This window comes from Coregonus clupeaformis, chromosome 19, assembly GCF_020615455.1.
Source record: "Coregonus clupeaformis isolate EN_2021a chromosome 19, ASM2061545v1, whole genome shotgun sequence".
Classification (NCBI taxonomy): Eukaryota; Metazoa; Chordata; class Actinopteri; order Salmoniformes; family Salmonidae; genus Coregonus; species Coregonus clupeaformis.
Window position 1 is genome coordinate 6,529,061 of NC_059210.1, and position 21,088 is coordinate 6,550,148.

General features: G+C 45.7%; 1 pseudogene; it reads left to right on the plus strand.

The window, feature by feature from the left end:
* The first annotated feature begins 3,378 nt into the window (after positions 1 to 3,378).
* LOC121531462 overlaps positions 3,379 to 21,088 on the plus strand; it is a 70,334-nt pseudogene continuing 52,624 nt past the window's right edge.

The window sequence follows — 21,088 nt, forward strand, 5'->3', positions numbered from 1 at the left end:
TTTCTCGGGTACATCATCTCCAGGGGTGAGATTAGGATGGACCAGGAGAAGGTTAGAGCGGTTCTGGAATGGGCCCAGCCCGGTGCGAGATTGCAGCTCCAGAGATTTTTGGGGTTTGCGAATTTCTACCGCAGATTCATCCGGGATTACAGCCGTGTGGCCGCTCCATTAACTGCCTTGACTTCCAGCATCAGGACCTTCAAGTGGAATCCGGAGGCGGATCGAGCGTTTCTGGATTTGAAGAGGCGATTCACCAACGCACCGATTCTCTCTCAACCGGACACGGCCCGTCAGTTCGTCGTTGAAGTGGACCGCGTCTGATGTGGGAGTTGGCGCCATCCTGTCGCAGCGATGCTCCACGGACAGTAAACTCCATCCCTGCGCCTACTACTCTCGCCGCCTTTCGCCTGCGGAGAGGAATTACGATGTGGGTAACCGGGAGCTTCTCGCGGTGAAACTTGCCCTTGGAGGAGTGGCGCCACTGGTTGGAGGGGGCGGAGCAACCGTTTATTGTCTGGACTGACCACAAGAATCTTGCTTACGTGCAATCGGCTAAACGTCTCAACTCCCCGCCAGGCCAGGTGGGCGTTGTTTTTCGGACGATTCAAGTTTGCCCTGACGTTCCGACCTGGATCTAAGAACGGCAAGGCGGACGCCTTGTCCCGGATGTTCTCCAAGACGGAGGAGAGTGGGTCCAAGACCGAGACTATTCTCCCCCGGCACTGCGTCGTGGGAGCAGTGATGTGGAAGATTGAGGAGGAGGTGCTGGCGGCCCTTCGGACTCAGCCCGGTCCCGGTAACGGTCCACCCGGTCGGTTGTTTGTGCCTGAGTCGGTTCGTCCTGCTGTCCTCAAATGGTCCCACGCCAGCAAGATGGCTTGTCACCCCGGCGTGGCTCGGACGATGGCGTTTCTCGCAGACGTTTTGGTGGCCTGCCATGGCCGAGATACTCGGGGTTTTGTTGCTGCCTGTCCAGTGTGTGCGCAGAATAAGAGTACCAATCGCCCAGCTCTGGACTACTTCATCCCCTTCCTATTCCCCGCGTCCATGGTCGCATCTGGCCCTGGACTTCGTCACGGGGTTGCCCGCTTCTGAGGGGAACACGGTCGTTCTGACTATCGTGGACAGATTCAGCAAGTTCGCCCACTTTGTGCCTATTGCCAAGCTTCCCTCTGCCTCGGAGACGTCCGAGATCCTGGTTAGGGAGGTTTTCAGGGTCCACGGGTTGCCCAGTGATATCGTTTCCGACCGTGGCCCTCAGTTTACCTCTGCTGTCTGGAAGTCCTTCTGTTTGGCCATTGGAGCTACAGTCAGTCTCACATCTGGTTTTCACCCCCAATCCAATGGTCAGGCGGAGAGAGCCAACCAGAAGATGGAATCCACGCTACGCTGTCTGGTCTCTTCCAACCCCACCTCCTGGGCCTCTCAGTTGCCTTGGGTTGAGTATGCCCACAATACTCTCCCCTACATCGGCCACTGGGATGTCTCCCTTCCAGTGCCTGTATGGCTACCAACCTCCCCTGTTCCCTTCTCAGGAGAAGGAGCTCTCAGTGCCTTCTGTTCAGGCCCATATTCGGCGTTGCCACCGGACCTGGCATCGGGCCAGAAAGGCACTCCTTAGAGGTTCGGACCGGTATCAGCTCCAGGCGAATCGTCGCCGGATCCCCGCTCCCACCTATACCATCGGAGATAGGGTTTGGTTGGCCACACGGGATCTTCCGTTACGGACTGAGTCTAGGAAGTTGTTACCGAAGTTTATTGGTCCGTTTGTGGTGGAGAAGGTGATCAATCCAGTGGCCGTGCGACTCAAACTACCGAGGACGCTCAGAGTCCATCCCCACTTTTCATGTCTCCTGCCTCAAGCCTGTCTTCCTCAGTCCTCTGTTGCCTCCTCCGCCTCCTCCTCCTCCTCCTCGGATGATCGGAGGTGGTCCTGCCTACACGGTGCGTCGCATTATGGATGCCAGACGGCGGGGCCGGGTTTCCAGTATCTCGTGGACTGGGAGGGGTATGGTCCGGAGGAGAGGAGTTGGATTCGCGCGACAGGTCCTAGATGCGGATCTCATCAGGGACTTTACCGCCTCCATCCTGGCGCTCCGGGAGTCTCGCCCGGTGGCGTTTGGCGGAGGGGGGTACTGTAACGATCCCGGCTGTCTGAGTCGGGGTCTGGTCGTAGTCTCCAGTTTCCCGAGGGTTGGGAACGCTCCGGGAGCGCTCTGGTTTCCGCACCTGATTCCTGTTAGCAATCTGCACACCTGGGCCTAATCAGCACCTTTCTTAGGCTCTGGCCCAACATCCAGTTCCTGCCGGATCGTTAGCCATGAACAGTAGGTGTACTGTGTATCAGTTTAAGAGTATCTTGCGTGAGTTTTTGTTATTTTGCACTTTGTTGAGTTTTGTGTTCTTACCTCCGTTTTTGTTCCACCTGCAGTCACACGTCCGGAACCTTCACTCCACCTCTGCCTGATGGTCGGCGGCTGCCGAGCCATCACTGGACCCAGACTGCACCCCCAACTACTCAACCACGCCGCCCGCTCTGTCCCTGGATTATACTGCACCTTTTTGTCGTATCCAATAAACCCTCACCTTCGTTCAACTCTCCTTGTCCTGGTCTGCTTTTGGGTTCTGGCTGAGGGAACTGTGACATCTACGGGCAAATACTTTTCAATCCTTGTCATATGAAGAGAAATTATAGATAAAACGTATTGGTGCTCGTAGGCCATTGGACATAATCATTACACAACAAGTTGGAAATCGCAAATTCAACAATGAGTGGATTGGAAGGAATAAGTGGCTAACTGCAATCATTGCAAAGCAATCCCTATTTTGCTTCCCCTGCCTACTATTCGGTGGAGAGGGTGTGTGGTCCAAGTCTGGGTTTAAGGGTCTCTTTTCCAAGCTTAAAAGGATAAACATTCAACACTGCGGGCCAGAAAAGGTTGAATACATTGGCCATGCTGTCAATCCAGCATGACTTCTGCCGCGTTCAAAACAACTGGAAACTCGGAATTGGGAAATCTCAGACTTTAGTGAGTTCAAGACAACTGGGAACTCTGGAAAAAAATGAGCTCCTACTGGGAAAATACATTTTGAACGGTCATCCAACTAGGAATTCCAAGTCGGGAAGTCTTTCCAAGTCGCCTCTTTCTAAAGCTCCGACCTGAAGATCAATGACGTCATGATTCAACCTTGTTTTTTTTAACGAGTTCACAGTTGTCTTGAAAGCACCATAAATCCAGAGAATGCCAGATTTTGATTACAAAGTTTGATGACAAAATTTGCCCACAAGGACTGCCGCGCCACCTTCCTGAAGATAGCCCTATTTGGTAAAAGACCAATTCCATATTATGGCAAGAACAGCTCAAATAATGTTGATGCATGCAACATCTGAGCAGAGGTACACAACCTATATTTTCGCGCATTTGGGCTGAAGTGTCTGGGAATGAGATTATCAAATAGGTTTCCCCTTTGGTCAGTCAGTTTTCCCAACACCCCCAATTCCTGTTCTCAAAATACATTTAGATCCTGGTCTAGACTACTGAGGGATATATGAATGGTCTAGACCAGGGATGGGCAACTTGATGGGGGTGGGGGCCACAAAAAATCTGAGCTCATCATGAGGGGCCACGAGTACCCACATCCATACTCACACATACAGTCAGAGCCCTAGGCTTTTGGGGGCCTAAGTGAAATGTTGTTGCAAGCAAAGCATTTGTGGTTACGGATGTGGGTAGCAAATATTTTGTTGTTGTTTTAGAGAATTCTACATATTTTGCAATGGGATGTAGAGAAAATGTATTTGTTTTAAAGCAAGTTTGCTGCAATTCTACACAAAACTGCTGATGCACAACTATATTTTTTTTATTGCATTTTGTGTATTCTACTATTATAACTCTCAACATTATTAGGTTGAGAGCCAGACTTTTTTCCTAAACATATATATATACAGTGGGGAGAACAAGTATTTGATACGCTGCCTATTTTGCAGGTTTTCCTACTTACAAAGCATGTAGAGGTCTGTAATTTTTATCATAGGTACACTTCAACTGTGAGAGACGGAATCTAAAACAAAAATCCTACTTATTTTTAAGTAATTAATTTGCATTTTATTGCATGACATAAGTATTTGATACATCAGAAAAGCAGAACTTAATATTTGGTACAGAAACCTTTGTTTGCAATTACAGAGATCATATGTTTCCTGTAGGTCTTGACCAGGTTTGCACACACTGCAGCAGGGATTTTGGCCCACTCCTCCATACAGACCTTCTACAGATCCTTCAGGTTTCGGGGCTGTCGCTGGGCAATATGGACTTTCAGCTCCCTCCAAAGATTTTCTATTGGGTTCAGGTCTGGAGACTGGCTAGGCCACTCCAGGACCTTGAGACGCTTCTTACGGAGCCACTCCTTAGTTGCCCTGGCTGTGTGTTTCGGGTCATTGTCATGCTGGAAGACCCAGCCACGACCCATCGTCAATGCTCTTACTGAGGGAAGGAGGTTGTTGGCCAAGATCTCGCGATACATGGCCCCATCCATCCTCCCCTCAATACGGTGCAGTCGTCTTTTCCCCTTTGCAGAAAAGCATCCCCAAAGAATGATGTTTCCACCTCCATGCTTCACGGTTGGGATGGTGTTCTTGGGGTTGTACTCATCCTTCTTCTTCCTCCAAACACGGCGAGTGGAGTTTAGACCAAAAAACTCTATTTTTGTCTCATCAGACCACATGACCTTCTCCCATTCCTCCTCTGGATCATCCAGATGGTCATTGGCAAACTTCAGACGGGCCTGGACATGCGCTGGCTTGAGCAGGGGGACCTTGCGTGCGCTGCAGGATTTTAATCCATGACGGCGTAGTGTGTTACTAATGGTTTTCTTTGAGAATGTGGTTCCAGCTCTCTTCAGGTCATTGACCAGGTCCTGCCGTGTAGTTCTGGGCTGATCCCTCACCTTCCTCATGATCATTGATGCCCCACGAGGTGAGATCTTCCATGGAGCCCCAGACCGAGGGTGATTGACCGTCATCTTGAACTTCTTCCATTTTCTAATAATTGCGCCAACAGTTGTTGCCTTCTCACCAAGCTGCTTGCCTATTGTCCTGTAGCCCATCCCAGCCTTGTGCAGGTCTACAATTTTATCCCTGATGTCCTTACACAGCTCTCTGGTCTTGGCCATTGTGGAGAGGTTGGAGTCTGTTTGATTGAGTGTGTGGACAGGTGTCTTTTATACAGGTAACGAGTTCAAACAGGTGCAGTTAATACAGGTAATGAGTGGAGAACAGGAGGGCTTCTTAAAGAAAAACTAACAGGTCTGTGAGAGCCGGAATTCATACTGGTTGGTAGGTGATCAAATACTTATGTCATGCAATAAAATGCAAATTAATTACTTAAAAATCATACAATGTGATTTTCTAAATTGTTGTTTTAGATTCAGTCTCTCACAGTTGAAGTGTACATATGATAAAAATTACAGACCTCTACATGCTTTGTAAGTAGGAAAACCTGCAAAATCGGCAATGTATCAAATACTTGTTCTCCCCACTGTGTATATATATATATATATATTAGTATTTAAAAAAGAAATACAAAATTGATCCTTCTGCGGACCTACAAAAAGGGACGGCCAACTGGCCGACAGCTGCCCATCCCTGGTCTAGACCTGGATGCTTAAACTTTACTTTTTACTTTACTTGACCTACTGCCAGATTCTGACCAAAGATTATGGATATACTGATAAGATACATGTCTCTCCCCCCTAACAATGGGAGTCGTTGTCCACAAAGCGATATGACGGGCTGTATAGCGGCTGCCTATCCTTTCTTTGGATTGGTGGATACATCTCATGAGGGTTGTAGATGTCACATCAACCGCCTGTAATCAATGGCGAGAGATGCTATGCTACTAGCCTTATGTCATGAATATGCATAGCAATCTCGAGACAATTCTGATATAAAGGTTTTTTTCTCAAAGTTGCCGGGAGGTCACATGTCCTACTTATATCAGTACACTCGCAACAACTTAAGCATTACGGAACTTCTATTCGATCAAATAAACCACGTAGCAAATAAGCCATACATGTTTTTGTTGACCAAGTTCGACTCTCATTGACCCCCTTGCTTGGTGAAAAAACGGCACCTGCTGGAGGGAGACAATTTCAATGTTTACTTTGCCAAATCAGGTGAAATAGATAATAAACAAAACATTACACTCACAAAAGTTCCAAAAGAATAAAGACATTTAAAATGTCAATAAATGTCTATATATAGTGTTGTAATTATGTGCAAATAGTTAAAGTACAAAAGGGAAAATAAATCAACATAAATATAGGTTATATTTACAATGGTGTTTGTTCTTCACTGGTTGCCCTTTTCTTGTGGCATTTCACCCAATAAATATGGGAGTTTATCAAAATTGGATTTGTTTTCAAATTCTTTGTGGGTCTGTGTAATCTGAGGGAAATATGTGCAGGAAGTTAAGAAGTGCAGCTAAGTTTCCACCTCATTTTGTGGGCAGTGTGAACATAGCCTGTCTTCTCTTGAGAGCCAGGTCTGCCTCCGGCGGCCTTTCTCAACAGCAAGGCTATGCTCACTGAATCTGTACATAGTCAAAGATTTCCTTAATTTTGGGTCAGTCACAGTGGTCAGGTATTCTGCCACTGTGTACTCTCTGTTTAGGGTCAAATAGCATTCTAGTTTTCTCTGTTTCTTTGTAAATTATTTCCAATGTGTCAAGTAATTATCTTTTTGTTTTCTCATGATTTGGTTGGGTCTAATTGTGTTAGTTTGTGAACAGAGCCCCAGGACCTGCTTGTGAGCCAACATGTTTTCAGCACTTTTATTTCCATGACTGATCCACACAAATGTTCTAATGCTCTCTCGTCTCTCTGCAGCAGACAGTGAGCAATATGTTTGGAGCGTCAAATTGCAATAAAATCGCAGTATTGAATCGTAAAACATTTCAAATCATGAGAATCGCAATACATATTGTATCAGCACCTCAGTATCTTGATAATATCGTATCGTGAGGTCCCTAGCAAATCCTAGCCCTATTGAGTCTGCCTTAACTAAATTTTGAAACCTTTTGATTTGGCCCTCTTGTTCAGGCAATATTCAGTAAATGACAGTGTTTGCAACCTTGCTGATTTGGGGTCTTCTTTGAACCCAGTTAAATAACTAAGTGCTGTAACTCTGTATGGCCTGGTTTCTTCTTTCTATTTCCTGTGTCAGGCCTGGACGTCGAGACGAGGCTTGGCTTTGAGTGGACACCGCTGATGTGTGCTGTGCACGTGGCTCACTATGACATCGCCAAGCTGCTGCTGGACAAAGGAGCCAGCGCTAACTTCAGCAGAGGTAAAACAGATGTGTCATATTATGTAGGCTACAGCTTGTATTCGATACCATGCTCCCACCAGCACTCGGATGTTGACCACGTCTTTGTGCACTATAGGTGTGAAATTATTTTGCATTGTAGTTGAACAAAAGTACAAAGCAAGTTAGTAGGCGTGAACGTTGAATCATTCAACCAGGGTGATATTTTGGTCTCTACAGTGGTGGTTTTCACAGACAGTTGTGTGACAGAATTTGACTCATTGCTGCTAGAAACTTCCACATCTTCCAGCTTCTGCAAGACTGCTTGTAGAAGAGACTATCTGCTCTACCCACCACTGTAGAGACTTAAAAGAGAGAGAGAACACTTGCTGGCACGGCCTCAAATGACCTTCCAGTCAGAAGTAGGATAGAAGGGATATTGCAACAGAACAGCAACAATGGACAAGGAAAGGAAGGACAGGCCACTTGAAGCACACACGTGCACACACACACACAGTTAATTACCCCTCCTCTCGCACCTTCTTTCAATTTCCACACATGCCCCGGCCAAAGACTGAGGAGCCAATTAGAAGCCTTGGCACTTAGCTTCATCTGCCTTTATTTAATGCCTATGACGTTAAAGAGGAACCGTCTAAAAACAAGCTGCTAATCCGCTGGTGTGTTTTCAGTTTACAGCTCCGACCATATCATTCCTGCCTTTCTCTCTCTGGTGGAGAAATGGAATGCATCTTTCGGGGTGTCGTTGTATTAGGGATCTAGGAAAGGGAGACAAGAGAGATAAGAGAGTCAAAGTCATGGATAGACAGAGGAGAGTGCTACCCCGGTTGGGTGATAAGGGAGGCGTGTTATATGTGTGTGTGTTACAGTCTGTGCGTTATACCAGTCAGCACATATGGGATGGATGGTTGTGTGTACGTTAGGGATGCGCGGGTCAGCTGTTTGTTCACCTGCACCCAATTGCTAATAACTAGGGGTGTAAAGGTTCACCAAATCCACGGTTCGGTGCGTATTGCGGTATTGGGGTCACTGTTCAGTTTCGGTACGGCGGGAAAATGAAATGCCATTCACAATATTCAGCATTCACAACATTCCTTGCATTGTCTGTTGTTACCGGATTGTTATGTTGGGCCTCTCAAGTTTCCACTCTGATGCTGCGTTTGTAACCATGTGGAAGGTGGGAATTTACCAGTTGTGAAGTCGTAAATACCAGTTGGATGCATTCATGTGATTTGAACTTGTTGAGAAACGCTGATTTGCTAATGGCCAATAAGCTGTGTCAACAATAAACTAAAAGTCCAGCTATCAGGCTTGTAAACTAATTATAGAGTTTAAAAAACACATTAATAGATTGCTTTTTATAATGTTTTGTTGTTGCATTTTACTGCTGGAAATGCTATTATAGAAGCCATTTCATTAGTAAGTGACGTCAGAGGTCACCATGTGGGAGAGGTGGGTGCTCAGGATGATAGAGGAGTTTCCCACTAGTAATTGCCAGTTTGAGGGCCGTTTAAGTGGATTTTTCCCAATCGTTGGTTTGCTTATATAGAGCGGTGTGATGGGTGATTTGAAGGAGTCAGGTGCAGGAGGGTAACTCACAGAATACAGAATATATTCCGGAATACAGAGTTACGCAGAAATGCGTCAAACTGTCCAGTTCGCAAAACAGGCGCACTGGAACCAAACAGGCACACGGGGAAAAATACCCCTCCAACACAAAATACACGGAGCTCAACCGAGCTACACTCTCTTCACAATAAACAATCACACACAAGGACAAGGGGGCAGAGGGAACACTTATACAAGTACTAATGAGGGGATATGAACCAAGTGTGTAATTTGCACACACTGTATATATATTTTCTGTTGTATTTTTTACTTTATGTTTTGTTTTACCCCATATGTAACTCTGTGTTGTTGTTTTTATCGCACTGCTTTGCTTTATCTTGGCCAGGTCGCAGTTGTAAATGAGAACTTGTTCTCAACTGGCTTACCTGGTTAAATAAAGGTGAAATAAAATAAAATAAAATAAAGTGTGTGTAATAAACAAGACAAAACAAATGGAATGATGAGATGAGGAGCGGCAGTGGCTAGAAGGCCAGTGACGACGAACGCCGAAGCCTGCCCGAACCAGGAGAGGAGGCAGCTTTGGAGGAAGTCATGACAGTACCCCTCCCACCTTGACTAGCAGCTCCAGCAGCGTGCCGACACCGGCCTCGGGGACGGCCAGGAGGACGCGGAGCAGGGCAAGCCAGATGGCGACGGTGGAAATCACGCAACAGGGAAGGATCGAGGATATCCCTCACCGGGACCCAGCACCGCTCCTCCGGACTTTACCCCTCCCACTCCACGATGTACTGAAGGCCCCCCCCCCACCCGACACCTCGATTCCAGGATGGAACGGACGGAATACCACTGGCCTGAGGAGAGAAACATGGAATTAGGGGTTAATACGATAATCTGGTGGGATTAATAACCTATAGGTAACCTCATTTATCCTCCTCAGGACTTTGAACGGCCCCACAAACCGCGGGCTCAGCTTCCGGTAAGGCAGGCGGAGGGGCAGATTCTGGGTCGAGAGCCAGACCCGATCACCCGTTACAAAGACCGGGACCTCACTGCGGTGGCGGTCGAATGCTCCTGGACCCGTGCCATGACTCCAGGCATGTGCTCCTCTCCTGCTGACTCCATGGCGGGTGTGTGATTCTGTGATGGTGATTTGAAGGAGTCCGGCGCAGGAGGGTAAATCACAGAATACAGAATTTATTCCGGAATACAGAGTTACGCAGAAATGCGTCAAACAGTCCAGTGCACAAAACAGGTGCACTGGAACCAAACAGGCACACGGGGAAAAATACCCCAGCAATACAAAATACACAGAGCTCAACCAAGCTACACTCTCCTCACAATAAACAATCACACACAAGGACAAGGGGGCAGAAGGAACACTTCTACAAGTACTAATGAGGATATGAACCAGGTGTGTGTAATAAACAAGACAAAACAAATGGAATGATGAGATGAGGAGCGGCAGTGGCTAGAAGGCCGGTGACGACGAACGCCGAAGCCTGCCCGAACAAGGAGAGAAGGCAGCTTCGGAGGAAGTCGTGACAAGCGGGTACTACCTGTTTGCTTAAATGGGTGCAAAAGGGAAGTTCGTAACGTGTCTTAAACACTTTCACGAGGTGCTGAAACCATGGGTTGGAACCGAAATCATTTTCCAATAATTTAGTTCTGAACAGAACCATTCTTTTTTTAGTTGTATTCCACAGTTCCGACCTGCAAAATAAGGTACCAGTTTATATCTTTACTTTCTCTTCCTTTTGAATTATTATTTTTTTTTTTTACATTAGCTCGATATTAAATTGCTTCACCAATCAGTGTGGATAGAGCAACTCGCTATGGAGCGGGCAAGCTATATAGTTGTTTACATGTGCGATGGACAGCCAAGTGCAGGGCGTGAGAAGGAACTGACATTTTGCTGGTGGGGAGAGAGCGAGAGAGGGTGGAGGAGGTTGTTCTTGAAGTGCTGGGCATCTTGTTATGACTAGCGTCGATGCAACCATGCATTATCTGAATTGGGCCCACAGAGTTATACCTACGGAGGAGCAGCTTCTATGGAGGAACTTTTAATGTCTTTGAACTTCTGAGACTTGACTTAATGTTGGACCAGAGCTATCTAGCTAGCTAACAAGCTTGTGTGTGCAGAGCAGCGCCAGAATTAAAAACATGTCTTACCTTTTTGTAGTTAATAAATCCAATATTAAACGTAATAACTATAATATCCATAACCAGCATTGAAAAAAATATAAACATAGCCTACCTATCGCTCTTGTAATTTCTTTGGCCCGGTCAGAATCAGCTGCCAAGGGCTGCTTGACTGCAGAGCGCAGACGATATTGTGTTGTTGTTTCTTTGCGTTTCCGTCTTGCTCTGGTATACTGGGCTGATGTCCGCTGAAATGTGTCAACATGTTTGAGGTGTTGGCAGCTGCATAGGCTATTCTCATTGAGCGTGGCGACAATAGGGCGGTCCCCGATTTAAAGAAATCTTGGTTGACCGAAAGTCATCTGTTCTTTCAACCAATCGATTGGTCAACATAGAAAACGTATATTATTCCATATATGTGACCTGTTTCAGGAAGCTAGGCATATGTCGTACTTCACTACCTCACAGGAGAGGCATTTTCACACACACACACACACACACACACACACACACACATATATATACAACATTTATTTTTTTTGCAGAAATGCCTTCTGGAACATGTGAACTTTCATGTGCCTTAATAACAAACTTGTATTCCATCTGTAAAAACGAATATTTGTTTTTATTTACAAGCCTAGTTGGTTTAGCCACAGAAAAAGACAGGAACCTTCCCGCTAGCCATGATTGGCTGAGATAATGGATGGGCTGGACATGCCGGGAGATGAGTTTGGATTGGTCTGCCATGAGGCATGCTCCTGTATATAACTTGAGCTGCTCAGTATGAGTTGATAGTCCTTTCTACCGTGGCGTTTTTGAAAGATATAACGTTTGCCATCGGGAACTACAAATGTTTTGCTACTTTTCTCAACAACATTGATGCCCTGAATTTAGCAGGCGCTATCGACAGATCAGTTAGAAAAAGTTGTGATGGGCTACTTTCTGCACACGCCACGGTCAGTGTGAACCGGAGTGACTTGACACAACGCTGGCCAAACAAGATATAGCTACAAACAAAACAGAGTTAAATGGTTCCAGTCTGCCGTGAGGCGTTCATCCATGTATACTAGTAAGAGTCTAGCTACATTTTTCAGTTAGTTAGCTAGTGAATGTTAGCTTACTGTCTCGCTAGCTAACGTTACATGTATGATCTGTGTAGTAATATTATTCTAATCAGAAATCCATTTGTATTGCTAGTTATAGCCTAATGGTAGCTAGCTAACATTGAACCTAGCTGGTTAGCTTTAGTTACCTGCAGATTCATACTACAGCTATGACAATGCTTGTATTGGTGGTAGTATGAGTTTGGGATTATGCTGGTTCATTGTTTAGCTAGTTATTTAGCTAGCTAGCTACATGTCTAATCAAAAGACTCCACTTCGCCAGATGATTTCATGACCCATCAAGTTTTGCCAGGTGTTTCTGGGGGGTGATTACGGCCATCTATTGTATTTCATGAACATGTGTACATGTCTAGACAATAGTGACCCATCCACTTAGCTAGATGTGGCAGGGGGGTGGTTATAGCATTTATTTCACATGAAGCATCAATTTAGACAAGTGTGTCTGGGTAAGCATCATCTAATAATTATACACTTTCTGTTTTTGATATTGCTACTATGCAAGTAACAATTTCACTGTACCATTAACACCTTCTCTATCCTGTGACAAATAAACTTTGATTTGATATAGTGTATGTTTACCCGACACACGGTAATGTGAAGAACAACATGACCTGCACCAAAGTCAGATTAGGATATAAACCAAGGACTAGATAAAGTGGATTTTTACCTGGATTTTTTCCCTTATTGTAGGCTACTATTTTTACCACTTCACTAGTCTTCAAATCTTTGGTTGTTTACTACACTACTCACTCTATTTAGCACATGGCCTCACATGTGAATCCTTAAGGAGATGGGTGGGGCTAAGGCTTAAGAGGGTGTGAATGATCATGAATGGCTGTAGACAAAGAAGTAGGTGTACTAAAACATTCAGGGACCATTTTCTCAAAAGTGGGGTTACAAGTTTATCAACTTTCAAAGCATAATTACTTTCCCGTTGTCCCTCAACTGCAGTGTATGATATACCATTTTATATCTCTGAGCCTCTACTTTTATTTCATGTAAAAAAACACACAATTTCAAATGTAGGACCAAATCCAGGTGGTGGGTCACATATAGACACACCCTATGTGTTTTAATAAAATCAACTATATGTATTGAGCTTGTCTGATGCTTTAAGCACAATAAGACACATATTACTGAAGAGGGAGCCAGAGATCAAGATAACCAGAATTTAAAAAAACTTAACCATCCTCCTCTCATTCCTGCTGGCTTTTGCAGATTCTGCCTTTACTCTCCTGAAGTTGCCGGTAACAGGCTACATGAGGAGTCGGCAACCTTTCTCATGTGGAATGCCAATTTATCTCACCATTTATAACGATCTGCTTGCCAGTTATGGTTTACATATGCACATTTTCGTGGAACGGTTTCATTTAATTTACAATAACGTCTTCGTATCTCAAAATCAGTGTCATGTGGTTAATCAAAATTCTATCCAAATCTAAATTAAAATGATACAAACCTAAAAAGTCACTTCTATTGCCATTGCCAACTATGGAAAAATAGTTGAGTGGTTATCGAAAGGGAGAGAGCTGGAAAGATTTTTCAATGGATGCTGTTTGAGGTGAATAAAACATTACTTTGATATGCTCCACAGCTCATCAGTGGTGGTGCGTTAAGCCAATCAGAAATACTATCAGATCCCCAAATGGGCACATTTATATGCCTACATTTGCACGCAGGCCAGGTATCCTATAGGCCTACTTCTATGCGTGTGCTCAACTCAACATTGACAGGAGCGCTACAAATAAAAGACAATTACTAAATTGACAAAACTTGTAAATGGAATGAAATAAACCAAAACACAAGCATAGGTTGTGCGCTCTGCAAACAACGTGTCCACTCCGACAATGAGAACGGTAAAAGACTGGAATAATAATATATTGAATGCATTAACAGAAATGACCGTAACCAAACAAACATTGTAGATTATAAATTAACGGTAAATGTACTACTGGTGATACACTATACAGTGTATGTACGAAAGTGTGTGGACACCCCTTCAAATTAGTGGATTCGGCCACACCCGTTGCTGACAGGCAGACCCATTGCTGAGCACACCGCCATGCAATCTCCTTAGACAAACATTGGCAGTAGAATGGCCTTACTGAAGAGCTCAGTGACTTTCAACGTGGCACGGTCATAGGATGCCACCTTTCCAACAAGTCAGTTCGTCAAATTTCTGGAAAGAGCAACAACGGCTCAGCCGTGAAGTGGTAGGCCACACAAGCTCACAGAACGGGACCGCTGAGTGCTGAAGCACGCAGTGCATAAAAACTTGTCTATCCTCGGTTGCAACACTCACTACCGAGATCCAAACTGCCTCTGGAAGAAACGTCAGCACAATAACTGTTCGTCGGGAGCTTCATGAAATGGATTTCCATGGTCAAACAGCCGCACACAAGCCTAAGATTACCATGTGCAATGCCAAGCGTCGGCTGGAGTGGTGTAAAGCTCGCCGCCATTGGACTCTGGAGCAGTGGAAATGCGTTCTCTGGAGTGATAATCACGCTTCACCATCTGGCAGTTCTGGGTTTGGCGGATGCCAGGAGAACGCTACCTGCCCGAATGCATAATGCCAACTGTAAAGTTTGGTGGAGGAATAATGGTCTGGGGCTGTTTTTCATGGTTCGGGCTAAGCACCTTAGTTCCAGTGAAGGGAAATCTTAATGCTACAGCATACAATGACATTCTAGACGATTCGGTGCTTCCAACTTTGTGGCAACAGTTTGGGGAAGGCCCTTTCCTGTTTCAGAATGACAATGCCCCCGTCTACAAAGCGAGATCCATACAGAAATGGTTTGTCGAGATCGATGTAGAAGAACTTGACTGGCCTGCACAGGTGGTTGAGCCCTGACGTCAACCCCATCGAACACCTTTGGGATGAATTGGAACACCGACTACGAGCCAGGCCTGATCACCCAACATCACAAATTATCTTGTGGCTGAATGGAAGCAAGTTCCCGCAGCAATGTTCCAACATCTAGCGGAAAGCCTTCCCAGAAGAGTGGAGGCTGTTATAGCAGCAAAAGGGGGGACCAACTCCATATTAATGCCCATGATTTTGGAATTACAGTGGGGGAAAAAAGTATTTAGTCAGCCACCAATTGTGCAAGTTCTCCCACTTAAAAAGATGAGAGAGGCCTGTAATTTTCATCATAGGTACACGTCAACTATGACAGACAAAATGAGGAGAAAAATCCAGAAAATCACATTGTAGGATTTTTAATGAATTTATTTGCAAATTATGGTGGAAAATAAGTATTTGGTCAATAACAAAAGTTTCTCAATACTTTGTTATACAGTGGGGAAAAAAAGTATTTAGTCAGCCACCAATTGTGCAAGTTCTCCCACTTAAAAAGATGAGAGAGGCCTGTAATTTTCATCATAGGTACACGTCAACTATGACAGACAGAATGAGGAAAAAAATTCCAGAAAATCACATTGTAGGATTTTTTATGAATTTATTTGCAAATTATGGTGGAAAATAAGTATTTGGTCAATAACAAAAGTTTCTCAATACTTTGTTATATACCCTTTGTTGGCAATGACACATGTCAAACGTTTTCTGTAAGTCTTCACAAGGTTTTCACACACTGTTGCTGATATTTTGGCCCATTCCTCCATGCAGATCTCCTCTAGAGCAGTGATGTTTTGGGGCTGTCGCTGGGCAACATGGACTTTCAACTCCCTCCAAATATTTTCTATGGGGTTGAGATCTGGAGACTGGCTAGGCCACTCCAGGACCTTGAAATGCTTCTTACGAAGCCACTCCTTCGTTGCCCGGGCGGTGTGTTTGGGATCATTGTCATGCTGAAAGACCCAGCCACTTTTCATCTTCAATGCCCTTGCTGATGGAAGGAGGTTTTCACTCAAAATCTCACGATACATGGCCCCATTCATTATTTCCTTTACACAGATCAGTCGTCCTGGTCCCTTTGCAGAAAAACAGCCCCAAAGCATGATGTTTCCACCCCCATGCTTCACAGTAGGTATGGTGTTCTTTGGATGCAACTCAGCATTCTTTGTCCTCCAAACACGACGAGTTGAGTTTTTACCAAAAAGTTCTATTTTGGTTTCATCTGACCATTTGACATTCTCCCAATCCTCTTCTGGATCATCCAAATGCACTCGTCAGACAGGCCTGGACATGTACTGGCTTAAGCAGGGGGACACGTCTGGCACTGCAGGATTTGAGTCCCTGGCGGCGTAGTGTGTTACTGATGGTAGGCTTTGTTACTTTGGTCCCAGCTCTCTGCAGGTCATTCACTAGGTCCCCCCGTGTGGTTCGGGGATTTTTGCTCACCGTTCTTGTGATCATTTTGACCCCACGGGGTGAGATCTTGCGTGGAGCCCCAGATCGAGGGAGATTATCAGTGGTCTTGTATGTCTTCCATTTCCTAATAATTGCTCCCACAGTTGATTTCTTAAAACCAAGCTGCTTACCTATTGCAGATTCAGTCTTCCCAGCCTGGTGCAGGTCTACAATTTTGTTTCTGGTGTCCTTTGACAGCTCTTTGGTCTTGGCCATAGTAGAGTTTGGAGTGTGACTGTTTGAGGTTGTGGACAGGTGTCTTTTATACTGATAACAAGTTCAAACAGGTGCCATTAATACAGGTAACGAGTGGAGGACAGAGGAGCCTCTTAAAGAAGAAGTTACAGGTCTGTGAGAGCCAGAAATCTTGCTTGTTTGTAGGTGACCAAATACTTATTTTCCACCATAATTTGCAAATAAATTCATTAAAAATCCTACAATGTGATTTTCTGGAAAAATTTCTCTAATTTTGTCTGTCATAGTTGACCTGTATCTATGATGAAAACTACAGGCCTCTCTCATCTTTTTAAGTGGGAGAACTTGCACAATTGGTGGCTGACTAAATACTATTTTTCCCCACTGTAGATGTCCGACGAGCAGGTGTCCACATACTTTTGGTCATGTAGTGTATACTGCATGTAATGGGAATTGATATACAAAAAGTATTTGATCCCCTGCTGATTTTGTACGTTTCCCCAGTGACAAAGACATGATCAGTCTATAATTTTAATGGTAGGTTTATTTGAACAGTGAGAGACAGAATAACAACAACAAAATCCAGAAAAACGCATGTCAAAAATGATATAAATTGATTTGCATTTTAATTAGGGAAATAAGTATTTGACCCCTCTGCAAAACATGACTTAGTACTTAGGGCAAATCCCTTGTTGGCAATCACAGAGGTCAGACGTTTCTTGTAGTTGGCCACCAGGTTTGCATATATCTCAGGAGGGATTTTGTCCCACTCCACTTAACAGATCTTCTCCAAGTCATTAAGGTTTCGAGCCTGACGTTTGACAACTCGAACCTTCAGCTCCCTCCACAGATTTTTTATAGGATTAAGGTCTGGAGACTGGCTAGGCCACTCCAGGACCTTAATGTGCTTCTTCTTGAACCACTCCTTTGTTGCCTTGGCCGTGTGTTTTGGTTCATTTTCATGCTGGAATACCCATCCACGACCCATTTTCAATGCCCTGGCTGAGGGAAGGAGGTTCTCAACCAAGATTTGACTGTACATGGCGCCGTCCATCGTCCCTTTGATGCGGTGAAGTTGTCCTGTCCCCTTAGCAGAAAAACACCCCAAAGCATAATGTTTCCACCTCCATGTTTGACGGTGGGGATGGTGTTCTTGGGATCATAGGCAACATTCCTCCTCCTCCAAACACGGCGAGTTGAGTTGATGCCAAAGAGCTCCATTTTGGTCTCATCTGACCACAACACTTTCACCCAGTTCTCCTCTGAATCATTCAGATGTTCATTGGCAAACTTCAGACGAGCCTGTATATGTGCTTTCTTGAGCAGGGGGACCTTGCGGGCGCTGCAGGATTTCAGTCCTTCACGGCGTAGTGTGTTACCAATTATTTTCTTGGTGACTATGGTCCCAGCTGCCTTGAGATCATTGACAAGATCCTCCCGCGTAGTTCTGGGCTGATTCCTCACCGTTCTCATGATCATTGCAACTCCACAAGGTGAGATCTTGCATGGAGCCCCAGGCCGAGGGAGATTGACAGTTTGTTTGTGTTTCTTCCATTTGCGAATAATCACACCAACTGTTGTCACCTTCTCACCAAGCTGCTTGGCGATAGTCTTGTTGTCACACCCTGACTTATGGGACTCTGTATGTTGAGTCAGGGTGTGGTGTTCTAGGTAGTGTTTTCTATGTTTCTGTCTAGGTGTTGTATTGCTATGTTTGGCCGGGTGTGATTCCCAATCAGAGACAGCTTTCGCTCGTTGTCTCTGATTGGGGATCATACTTAGGCAACCTATTGGCACTAGTTTAGTTGTGGGATCTTGTTCCTTGTTTAGGCTTGTTTTGTGTTTAGCCTTTGGACTTCACGTTTCGTTGGTTTGTTGTTTTGATTAGTGTGTTTATCGTTTAAATAAACATGTACGCATTTCACGCTGCGCCTTGGTCTGATCCGTCCTTCAACGAACGTGACAGAAGATCCCACCAAACACGGACCAAGCAGCGTGCCCAGGAGCAGACAGCCTGGACATGGGAGGAGATCCTGCACGGTAAGGGATCCTGGACATGGGAGGAGATTCAGGCTGGGATGGATCGGCGTCCTTGGGAGGAGACAGTGGAGGCCCGGTATAGAGAGGAGCAACGGCAACGTAGAAGGCGCTGGCCGAGGAAGAAGGCCGAGAGACAGACCCAATATTTTTTTTTGGGGGGGGGGCTAAAAGGGTGGTCGGAGAGCGATGGAGAAGAGCCCCAACCACTGCACTCGTGGGGGCTCAGGGAGGAGTCCTCATGGGAGGAGGACTGGGCGCGGAAAGTGAAAGACTGGTACGGTCGGAGATCTCTAACGTCAGTTCCCAGTCCGGTACACCTCGTGCCTGCGTCTCGCACCATGCCAGTGGTGCGTGTTCCCAGTATGGTACGGTCTGTGCCTCAATCCCGCACCAAGATAGTGGTGTGTGTCGCCAGTCCGGCCCGACCTGTTCCTGCTCCTCGCACCAGACCAGTGGTGCGTTTTTCCAGTCCGGCCGGCCCGTTCCTGCTCCTCGCACCAAGCCAGTGGTACATGTCGCCAGTCCGGCCCGGCCCGTTTCTGCTCCTCGCACCAAGCCAGTGGTGCGTGTTCCCAGTCCAGCCCGGCCTGTTCCTGCTCCTCGCACCAAGCCAGTGGTGCGTGTGTCCAGTCCGGCACGGTCCGTGCCCGTTCCACCGGTGTCTGGTCCGGCACCGGTCAGCTGCTCCACTCCGGAGCCAGAGCAGTCCGCTCCACCGGTGCCCAGTCCAGCTCCGGTCAGAGGCTCCAGTCCAGACCCAGACGTCAGCCCCTCTCCAGGTTTGGGGTCTCCCACACCAGGGTCCAGACAGGGCTTGGAGTATCGTGGGAGGAAGGAGAGGGGAAGCAGCGCGCTGAGGTCCAGACCAGACCAGGGGCGCAACAGGAAGGCGGAGAGTATGTGGTCGTCACGCCCGGAGGCGGATCCGCCTCCGAGGAGGAATGCCCACCCGGCCCCTACCCTGTTAGGTAAAGTTTGTGCGGTCGGAGTCCGCACCTTTGGTGGGGGTACTGTCACGCCCTGACTTATGGGACTCTGTATGTTGAGTCAGGGTGTGGTGTTCTAGGTAGTGTTTTCTATGTTTCTGTCTAGGTGTTGTATTGCTATGTTTGGCCGGGTGTGATTCCCAATCAGAGACAGCTGTCGCTCGTTGTCTCTGATTGGGGATCATACTTAGGCAGCCTATTGGTACTAGTTTAGTTGTGGGATCTTGTTCCGTGTTTAGGCTTGTTTTGTGTTTAGCCTTTGGACTTCACGTTTCGTTGGTTTGTTGTTTTGATTAGTGTGTTTATCGTTTAAATAAACATGTACGCATTTCACGCTGCGCCTTGGTCTGACCCGTCCTTCAACGAACGTGACACTTGTAGCCCATTCCAGCCTTGTGTAGGTCTACAATCTTGTCCCTGACATCCTTGGAGAGCTCATTGGTCTTGGCCATGATGGAGAGTTTGGAATCTGATTGATTGATTGCTTCTGTGGACAGGTGTCTTTTATACAGGTAACAAGCTGAGATTAGGAGCACTCCCTTTAAGAGTGTGCTCCTAATCTCAGCTCGTTACCTGTATAAAAGACACCTGGGAGCCAGAAAACTTTCTGATTGAGAGGGGGTCAAATACTTATTTCCCTCATTAAAATGCAAATCAATTTATAACATTTTTTACATGCGTTTTTCTGGATTTTTTTGTTGTTATTCTGTCTCTCACTGTTCAAATAAACCTACCATTAAAATTATAGACTGATTATTTCTTTGTCAGTGGGCAAACGTACAAAATCAGCAGGGGATCAAATACTTTTTTCCCCTCACTGTACACTAACAATCAAATGCAAACAATTTACAAAATGAAGTTATTAAACAATTAATGTGCACAAATTGGTGGGAGACAGACGTGCATTGTGCATTTTAGCCACACTCCCCTTCTTGGACTGTGCCATCTCTGCGGCCTCTGCAATGGATTGGTATCGGCCTCCACAATGGATTAGTTCACAGAGATGAGTGCGAATCAGACAGGTGTCTCGTGTGCCATAAACATAATATATACACTGCTCAAAAAAATAAAGGGAACACTAAAATAACACATCCTAGATCTGAATGAATGAAATAATCTTATTAAATACTTTTTTCTTTACATAGTTGAATGTTTTGACAAGAAAATCACACAAAAATGTTCAATGGAAATCAAATGTATCAACCCGTGGAGGTCTGGATTTGGAGTCACCCTCAAAATTAAAGTGGAAAACCACACTACAGGCTGATCCAACTTTGATGTAATGTCCTTAAAACAAGTCAAAATGAGGCTCAGTAGTGTGTGTGGCCTCCACGTGCCTGTATGACCTCCCTACAACGCCTGGGCATGCTCCTGATGAGGTGGCGGATGGTCTCCTGAGGGA